This window comes from Odocoileus virginianus, chromosome 6 (genome assembly GCF_023699985.2).
Source record: "Odocoileus virginianus isolate 20LAN1187 ecotype Illinois chromosome 6, Ovbor_1.2, whole genome shotgun sequence".
Taxonomy (NCBI): domain Eukaryota; kingdom Metazoa; phylum Chordata; class Mammalia; order Artiodactyla; family Cervidae; genus Odocoileus; species Odocoileus virginianus.
The window spans coordinates 88,150,342-88,160,447 of record NC_069679.1 but is presented as its reverse complement, the minus strand read 5'-3'; the positions used below and the strand labels follow the sequence as shown (position 1 = coordinate 88,160,447).

General features: G+C 46.3%; 1 long non-coding RNA gene across 2 annotated transcripts; it reads right to left on the bottom strand.

Moving 5' to 3' along the window:
- Positions 1–346: 346 nt before the first annotated feature.
- On the bottom strand, positions 347–9,710 carry LOC110141781 (uncharacterized). Of its 2 annotated transcripts, XR_011488420.1 has the most exons (5): positions 9,585–9,710; positions 5,406–5,475; positions 3,066–3,372; positions 1,593–1,693; positions 347–1,103 (listed from the first exon to the last, which is right to left on the bottom strand). It is a non-coding gene; the product is annotated as an uncharacterized lncRNA (long non-coding RNA). The 2 variants fall into 2 exon arrangements; XR_002315134.2 differs by lacking the exon at positions 1,593–1,693 and having other exon boundaries at positions 9,585–9,683.
- Positions 9,711–10,106: the final 396 nt, after the last annotated feature.

The following is a 10,106-nucleotide window of genomic DNA, read 5'->3' as shown; positions in this document are numbered from 1 at the left end:
TAAAAGAATTAATTTTTAATTTTTTTGGAAGAAAATAAGATTAAAATTTGGTTTTTTAAGAAGTACTTCTTACCCAAGGATTTAAAAGTAAAGTAAGATCATAGGAATGTAGCAATAGCTGTGCCTACCACAGCAGGAGCAGAGTGTATAGGAAAAAGCAAAACATTCACCTTATGATGCTTCCTGGCCAGAGGACACTTTTGATTTTGCAAATGAGATCTAAACAGGTGAGGAGACTTGCTCACCATCAAACATGTAGTTGATGACTCTATGCTTTCATTGAAAGAGATAACCAAGAACTCTCCAATCCCAGTTCTATTCCATGATGCATCTCTCGGAGTTGGTATTTTATTTTTGTAAATGTTTTTATTTATTATCTATGGCGGTGCTGGGTCTTTGCTGCTGCGCCAGCTTCTCTCAGTTGCAGCGGGCGGGGGCCTCTCTCCAGCTGGACGCACAGGCCTCTCTCGCTGGGGAGCGTGGACTTCAGGGCGTTCGGACTTGAGCAGCTGGGACCCCTGGGCTCAGCAGCTGTGGCTACCGGGCTCCAGAGCACAGGCTCAGCAGTCCTCCGCGGCACGTGGGGTCTTCCCGGGTCAGCCACTGAACCCCTGCCCCTTGCATTGGGAGCCAGGTATTTTACCACTGAGCCACCAGGGAAGCTGAGAAGTTGGTATTTTAAACTAAATAGAGAGAAATGGATAGATGGATAGGCAGGTAGGCAGATAGACAGATCTTGTAGCCTTCATGGAGCTTACATTGTTCTGAGAAAATGACTGTATGCGTGTGGGGGCAGTGGGGTTGGGGGAGAGAGGTGGATGCTTGGCTTGATGGTTTTTATGAAGTAACAAGTCTAAATTCATTCACTATAACCGTAGGCTGTTGTGTCTTCATAGATGGATTATCTAGTTAGAGAATTTTCTTTAAGAAATTTGCAGTCCCAAACTGGAGCTATCTCACAGGAAAGAAATCTTGTCTTCGACCTCTCCGCCATCCACAGCCGCCTCTTTCTCTGTCCCATGGTCCAATATAATTTGATGATGATCCACCATTTGGGATTTTCTTCCTCACTAATCATCTCCAATAGCCAGAACAAGCTCCTGCTGTTTGTGTATGGATTTACATTTCATTAAATGTTATACAGGATTATTATATAAGCTTTACTATCTCTATCAATAACAAAATACCTCATTATTTTTCCACTTAAAACTTTGCTATTATGATATCTTTTTTTTTGCTAATATCCTTTATGAATGGCTCAGGTAAAGAAGTCAGGGATAATTCTAACATTACATTTAAATTTGAAATGCGTTACCATCATAAGGAAATAAGTGAGTTTTAAGCCATGATTTATTACCATGAGAAAAACATTATCAATTTTAGCATGTCTATTGTTGCATGCATGCATGCTTAGTCACTCAGTTGTGTCCAACTCTTTGCAACCCCATGGACTGTAGCCCACCAGGCTCCTCTGTCTATGGGACTTTTTCTCAGGCAAGAATGCTGGAGTGGGCTGCCATTCCCTTCTCCAGGGGGTTTTCCTGACCCAGGGATCTAACCTGTGTCTAGTGCATTACAGGCGGATTCTTTACCTGCTGGGCCATCAGGGAAGCCCTGTGTCTATTCAGAGTCCCAGAATTTTAAGTGGGGGACTAGCGTTTCAGCTTGCAGCAGTCCTCAGCATGTTAGCGATCTAAAGAGAAACAGTGCCGTTCCCCGTGAGTGTGTGCCCCACTCTTGTTAGCTCTGCGTCACTCTGCACAGTGGAGGACCAGTCTTGCCCAACATTCACAGCGCTTGTGCTTGTTTTGCTCGTAGCTGAGCTGATGGATCTGCATTATTCCCGCCACCCGGTCCACCCTTGAGACCAAGGTCATGCATATGCAACACGGCCAGCTGAGGTCAGGGATAGAGAACAGAGCAAAATAACCGGCAAGGAATGAGACTGGACCCCTGACTCGGGCCTCATTAGCTCTGTGCTTGCTTCAGTCGTGTCCGACTCTTTGCGACCCCATGGACTGTGGCCCACCATCTGTAGCTCCCCCGTCCCTGGGATTCTTTAAGCAAGAACACTGGAGTGGGTTGCCATGTCCTCCTCCAGGAGACCTGTGCTTTAATGGACTGAGATCTCAAGTCACAGGCAGCCAATACTTATACAGACTTAGGGACCAAGTATGTGTATTCAAATTCCAAAATGCCCAGTGGGATAAGATCATAGTTTTTTTTGCCTTAGTTGTTTACACTAAACTCAAACTGTTTTTTTTTTTTTTTAAATTGCTCTGACCAATCGAGCACAGTATTCTCTTAAGCCATATTAATTTTGGAAATTTCCTGAGTCACCATTCTCCCCATTAATCCAAAAATCAAGTGCCAAAGTTACTTCAATCAACATCTGAACAGTAAGCAACGATGTCTCATTTCTACCATGTGTGCTAGAGTTGGGGACACACCAGAGAGCATGTTTAAGACATTCAGGCAACAATAGGCCTGTAGCAGTTTACAGATGATTTAACAACTAGGTCAGCGAAGGGCTCTGTGGCCACAGTGGTAAGCTGGATGGTAGGTTTTGGGGTGACTCAGTTTGCCTGAAGGGCACAGCCAGTGGTCAGCACAAATTGGTACTTTCATTGAGGTCCTGATATGCAGAAAACTGGACCACAATGATAAATCAGAGAAACTGATGCTGATGGTGGATTATACCAAAGAATGGGCCTCACCAATGCCAAGAGAACTAAGATCTACTCTGGTGACTGTGTGGTTTGGTTTTGACTCATAACGAATAACTTTGTCCTGCCTCTGGAGCTGTGGTGTCCACTAGCCATGAGCGACGTGTGGCTATCGAAATCAAAATGAATTACACTTTAAGTTTAGTTCCTTTGTTTCACTAGCCACCGTCAAGCACTCAGTAGGCTCACACGGTTAGCAGGGTTACCTAGCGGTTACCTAGTTGAACAGTGTAGACCATTTCCATCATCACAGAAGTCTTATTGGGCTGCACCAAGCTATACTGAGAACCCCATTCTAGAACTTTAAGAAAGAAAAAAGGAAGGAACATCCATGTTTACCTGGATCAAGAATCCTGCTGCTGCTGCTAAGTCGCTTCAGTCGTGTCCTACTCTGTGTGACCCCATAGATGGCAGCCTACCAGGCTCCACCATCCCTGGGATTCTCCAGGCAAGAACACTGGAGTGGGTTGCCATTTCCTTCTCCATCAAGAATCCTGAGGGTCCCCCAAATTTTTAGTCTCATATATGTTATTCTTTGTTCATCCCTGACAACTTTGTTCCCTTCTGATCCATCCAGCACACAGTCACCAACGTAGTTTCATCCAGTATCTTCTCTGCTCAGAACTTTTCAGAGGCTCCCCAGTGCCTGCAGGAGATAAAATGTCAAGTCCTTGTGTCTATCATTCAAAGCCATTCAACACATTGTTCACTAACTTTTTCAGCATTACTTCCATTATCCTACAAACATGGATTTTCTGCTTCAGATTGGTTTCCTCTCTGACCCCTGAACACACATTGCGTCCTCCCAGCTCACTGCCTTTCCCATGCCATTCCCAGTGTCCAGATGCCTGTCCAGATCCACGAGTGTGTGCGCCCGCATGTGCGCGTGCTCAGTCATGTCTGACTCTGCAACACTATGACTGCAGCCCAGCAGCCTCCTCCGTCCATGGGATTTTCCAGGCAAGAACACTGGAGTAGGTTGCCATTTCCTTCTCCATGGGATCTTCCCAACTCAGGCATCATACCCCTGTCTCCTGAGCCTCCTGCAGTGGCAGGCAGATTCTTTACCAGTGAGCCACCTGGGAAGGTGCAAGTCGCTCAGTCGTGTTCGACTCTTTGCGACCCCAGCTGAGCCACAAGGGAAGTCACAAGGGAAGCCCCGTCCATTTCATTACCACCTATGGAAATCCCACCAGTCCTTCATGTCCTGTTTGAATCACATCTTCCACATCTTCCCAGTGATCACAGCTCTAAGTAGTGCTTCCTTGGTGACCCGGTGGTTAAGACTTCCCCTTCAAGGGCAGGGAGTGCGGGTTCAATCCCTGGTGGCCGCTCAGACCGTAAAGAGTCTGCCTGCAGTGTGGGAGACCTGGGTTCTATCCCTGGGTCAGGAAGATCCCCTGGAGGAGGGAATGGCAACCCACTCTAGTCTTCTGGCCTGGAGAGTCCCATGGACAGAGGAGCCTGCCAGGCTACAGCCCATGGGGTCACAAAGAGTCAGACAGGACTGAGCGAGTAACACTGTAGTTCAAAATAATTCTTCCTGTCTTCTTAATTCCTACACCTTTTACCCATTTAAAGTGAAGAGGAACTAAAAAGCCTCTTGATGAAAGTGAAAGAGGAGACTGAAGAAGTTGGCTTAAAGCTCAACATTCAGAAAACTAAGATCATGGCATCTGGTCCCATCACTTCATGGCAAATAGATGGGGAAACAGTGTCAGACTTTATTTTGGGGGGCTCCACAATCACTGCAGATGGTGATTGCAGCCATGAAATCAAAAGACGCTTACTCCTTGGAAGGAAAGTTATGACCAACCTAGACAGCATATTAAAAAGCAGAGACATTACTTTGCCAACAAAGGTCCATCTAGTCAAGGCTATGGTTTTTCCAGTGGTCATGTATGGATGTGAGAGTTGGACTAGAAAGAAAGCTGAGCACCGAAGAATTGATGCTTTTGAACTGTGGGGTTGGAGAAGACTCTTGAGAGTCCCTTGGACTGCAAGGAGATCCAACCAGTCCATCCTAAAGGAGATCAGTCCTGGGTGTTCATTGGAAGGACTGATGCTGAAGCTGAAACTCCAATACTTTGGCCACCTCATGCGAAGATTTGACTCACTGGAAAAGACCCTGGTGCTGGGAGGGATTGGGGGCAGGAGGAGAAGGGGACGACAGAGGATGAGATGGCTGGATGGTGTCACTGGCTCGATGGACATGAGCTTGAGTAAACTCCGGGAGTCCTGTCCTCGATGATGGACAGCGAGGCCTAGCATGCTGCGATTCACGGGGTTGCAAAGAGTTGGACACGACTGACAGACTATACTGACTGACTGAACTGACTTGATATTATCTTTTCATATATTCCACCTCCTCATACTAGCAGAAGCTACCATCTTATACTCTGAACTCAGCTCAGTACCTGGTAATAAATATCAATAGATTATTTAATTGATTAGTGCTGAGCTCAATTCACTATTGGGCTGGAGAGGATATGAGAAATGAATTTTCCAAAGCAGAGAGAAAAGGAAAAGGAAGTCCTCTGCTGTAATCCCGCCACCGGAACTACCACCGGAAACGAGACTCCCTGGGGTGCAGTGGGTCATACTTCCTCAGGAACAGGCTGGACTGTTCCTGCTTTGATTCTGACCGGTACCCTTCTACAGCCCTGAACAAGTACCTACCTGGGTTGAGCCTTCCTTTCTGTGGCAGTTCTTTCCCCACTTTCATGTGACTGGATCCATTCTCAGCTTCCTGTGTGGAGAAAATACCACCAAAGGCGGGTTGTTGAATAGAAAAACTGGGCTTATCTCTGTCCAAGTCCAGTGAAGATGCTTTTGAGTTTTATTCATTCTAAGTAGAGACTCTGAGTCATTGGCTAATAGACCAACTCTAGGCACCACCAGAGGATGACTGGATCGTTTTGGCCACTGGGAAGATTTGCCTTCAGGAGAGTTTTCAAGCTATACCACGAGTACTGGTGGGCGCCTTTCTTCCCACATTCTCCCCTATAAACCAAAGCGAGGCACAGAAATTTTGTCTTCTTTCAATGAAGAAAGAAAGTTTTGTTATTTTTATTGTTCTGACAAAGAAAACAGTTATTTCCCAAGAAAGGGACAATATTGTACAATATTATCTGCCATGTTAAATGACTATTTCCTTAGCCAGTTAACCACACAGACTCAGCCATGGACTTGTGTGAGGGTTACCTAGGAGAAAAGAATGTCAAATTAGTTTGTAAACAATAAAGCCCTAAACAAACTGTGGTTGTTCATAATATTTTATAACATCAATCAGCTAAATATGGCAAAGGTCAGATAAAAGGCAATTCAGAATCAGTCAGGGAATCAAGCAGTTTCGGTGAATCCAACAATCCAGCAGTGGGAAGATCCAAGGCTTCCCATTTTTCAGCGCCCCCCATGGGCTGGTACCCAGGGCAACAAGCCCTCACAGCCTCATTTGCTCCACCACACCACTGGAATGCTGCTGAGTCATCACCCTCTCCTAGAGCAGCCAAAGAAATTGGTGACTCAGAGAACTGATTTATAGTTTCACGTTTCACTGCTCTAGCTCTCCTCTGACACACACAGTTTCCTTGTTGCACCTGTTTCACACAAAGCTTGAAACCTAGGTGTTAAGTCACTCAGTCATGTCCTACTCTCTGTGAATCCATAGACTGTAAATTCTCCATCCATGGAATTCCCCTTTACCTGTGGAATTCTCCAGGCAAGAATACTGGAGAGGGTAGCCATTCCCTTCTCCAGGGTATCTTCTTGACCCAGGGATCGAACCCAGGTCTCCCGCATTGCGGGCAGATTCTTTACTGTCTGAGTCACCAGAAAATGACCTTAAAACTGAATAGCAGCAAAATATAGAAGCCATGCTTTAAATGGTCTATTGACAAAGTGATTCTAATAGAGGCATTTCTGACTTTCAAATCCTAAAGAAAGGTCAAAAACTGATCAAAGTTATTCAGGACTTTGTACCTGTGGGAACTTTGTATTTTGAGGTACTTTGAGGTTTCAACCTCTGTTTTGTGTGGTGATACCACAGGCCCTCACAAAGCCATTTTTTACTTTCTAAACTCTGTTGCTTGTAACATTTGCAAGGTGGTCAGCTAGGTTAGAGGGTTAGGCATTGCTAAAGTCATGGAACAAGCTTTTCTTTCTGTGAAAAAGCACCATATTCTGAACAAGTTCAGTTATACCTGTTTTAATCAATTAAAGAAAAGAACCAAGTTTTTAGGAACCAGCTTATACGTTGCATAGTGAAAAATGAAGATATAACCATGATTATTCTTTACTAGCATTTAGAATATCCTGAAAAACACTTCAGAAGGTTATGAAAGAATTATAATTATATAACTACCTTTGCTTTCATTTGTTTATTACTCATCTCAAAAAAATGAGCTTTGCACAACACTGCAAATCAACTATACTTCAATTTAAAAATAATTAGCTTCTCTGAGCTCTTTTAGGAATAAAAAAGGGGACCTCTGCTAGCCTGAAGAAGCTGTAAGTAAATATGATAAAGCTTAACAAGAGGAAAGTGTCAGCAATTTAAATGAAGGTCAAAGATTTTAAACAAGCTGTATAGATAAGGCCTAGCACAGAGAACAATTCAGGACAGCCAATCCCTAAATGGAATCACAAAGTCCAAAGAAAAGTCATCCTGAGATTTTCCATCACTTGGAGGCCTTGCAGATGATAACATTCCTCTGCTCCCCTTAAAATGATTAATCTTTGATTAAAATGTTTTCAAAGGTCAAAGGAAAGTTCAGTCTAGTAAGATCCTAAAGGCTGCTCTGTCCTGAACTTGTACTTCTTGGAACGTAGTTTTCTTATCTGAAAATTGGAAAAGGGGACCCAGATGGACTTTGGTTCCTTTCAGACCAAATTTAGAATATTGTGATTCTAAATATTTTGCTTGTGAAACTTGTGAGGAACTTGTACCGAATTCCCTAGTAACTAGGAGACCCCTGGAGGTGTGGCTACAAATAGAGGTCACAGGGGACTTGACTCAAGATTTACATCTTTTTATAAATGGTAAAAATTAAGACCATTATAGAGTTCTTACTCTGTTGAATTATAGTTAAAATACTTAGAACAGACTAGGCCATGTTTACTCCAACTGATCAATCCTGGACATTTATTTCCAAAAATTGCCAAAAATAACCAAAAGCTGGGTAGAGGACATTATCTCTTTGCAAAGAACAGAAAAGCAACAATAAAAGGGGAAAGTAAGCATTTTTGAATGAGTCAGATTTTTTAAAAAATCATTTTCTTCTACATCTGTATTGTTCGAAGAACATAATAGACTATACAAAGGAAAGCTTGGAAATAAACCCTGCTATTTTAAAAAATAATGTCCCATAACGATAATATTTCCTTAATTTAAAAGTGGAGAAAATTCAAATGGGGAAAAAAAAAAACTGTTGTTGAAAGAAGAAACTATACTTTCTATACAATAGATTCTCTGTAAGTACTGGTTGATTGATTTTTTGGAACTCAAAAGAACCTTTCATATCCAGGTTTTCTTTCTACCTCTGTCTTAATTATTTGCTCATGTATTCCTTCAATAACCTTTATTGAGCTTATGGAAATGAAATTCACCAAACACTGAGAATATGAAAATAAATTTGATAGGTCCTGTCCTTGAGAAGCTCACAATTTAGCGAGCTAGTTTTCTGACCACCGAAAAGTAGTGGGTTTAATAAGTACTAGGACTTAAGTAAACTCAGAGGAGTATTTCGTGTCACACTGATTCACGTGAAGATAAGCCTGGGATGCACTTTACAATAACCCTAACTTCTTGGTAAATGGGGACTCTCCCTCCAGTGTGAAAATAAATGTAAAAGGGACTTTGTGAGTCATCTCACAGTACAGCAAAAGCTCCAGAAGATGGGGTGTTACTATAGCACTAGCTTGGGAGACAGAAAACCTGGATTCTAGTCTGTGCTCTGCTCCTCAGGCGCGGGGCGACTGCAGGAAGGTGGATTGACCTTTCTGGATCTCAGACAGCTCACTGCAGAGCGGGATGAGGGGTCCCCGGACAGACTCTGCACTAGGCAGACTGTGGGACCAAGTAGTTGGGTGGCATCACCGACTGGATGGACACGAGTCTGAACAAGCTCCGATGATGGACAGGGAGGCCTGGCCTGCTGCAGTCCACGGGGTCGCAAAGAGTCGGACACGACAGAGCGACTGAACTGATGGCTCATCTGACAGGTTATCTCGCCAAGCCTTCTCTATCTAGGAGTCTTCCCTAAGGACTAAAGAAACTGCCCCTTGGTCTACCCAGGAGCTAATCGTCGGTTCTGTCCCCGGGCCCCCAGGCCGGCCCCTGGGGCGTCCCCCTCCGGCCCGGCCGGCTCCGGAAACCCGCGCCCGCGGGACGAGGTAAAAAAACCACGTGAGGGAAACGAAAACGGGTCTCTCTGAAACAAAGGTGCCCGCGAGTGCGCTCCCGGGAAGCTAGGCCTCCGCCTGTAAACAGGAAGGGTCGCCTTCGAAGGCCGAGTCAGGGTTTCGAGGAAAGGGGATGTTTTTCCTCATCTCTCTGGCAGCACCTGACAGAAGGTGTCGTACGAACCATCATGGGCGCGACCTCACTGAGCCAGGAGGCAGGGCGAGGATGGCTCGAGATTGCCCCTCGGAGGGCCAAGAGCACGACAAAGTAATCCACTCCTCTCTATAGAACTACTCGCCTCCCGTAGCTCCGGGAGCCAGATGACCGCCGAGCCTCGCGCCGAAGCCATTCAAGCGCGCGCGCTCGCGGGGCGGGGCGGGGCGGAGGGGGGCGGAGCGGGGCGGGGCGGGGGCACTATATCTCCCGGCGGAGGAGCACACGAAATCGTGACTCACAGCCTCCAAAACGCGCTGCCCTGGAGCCGGTTGCTTAGCTGGCGCTGCCGAGGCTGCTTTCCTCGCTCAATCAGAGAAGGACGCTCTGATTGGCCAGCGCGACCCTGCAGTGGTTGGCCGGAAAGAGTCGAGGCGCCTGATTGGCCACGCCGCACCTGCAATGCGTCAAGCCGCGGTGGGCGTGGAGGGCTTCCGCGTGAACGGCTGTGGGCCGAGGGGCCGCCGGCCGCCCAGGGAGGGAGCGGCTGCGCCTGTGGCCGCCATCTTTGCTAGGGGCGGCGCGGGCGCCCCGCTATCGTCGGGGTTTCTCACGGCGCCCTTGGGCCGGCAGAGAAAGGCTCTGCGACAGAAGTTTTGTGTGTTGGGGGGTGGCGGTGGGGGGAGGTTCTTTTCCCTTTTTCCGTTGCGGTGGGCCGCCTCGTTTGTGCCTAGGTCCCAGGAGGCGGCGGGGGCAGAACTGGAGGGCTGGCGGCTCCCCTGGGTGAGGCGGGCCTGGTAGGAGACCGAGGCCGCTGCCCTCAG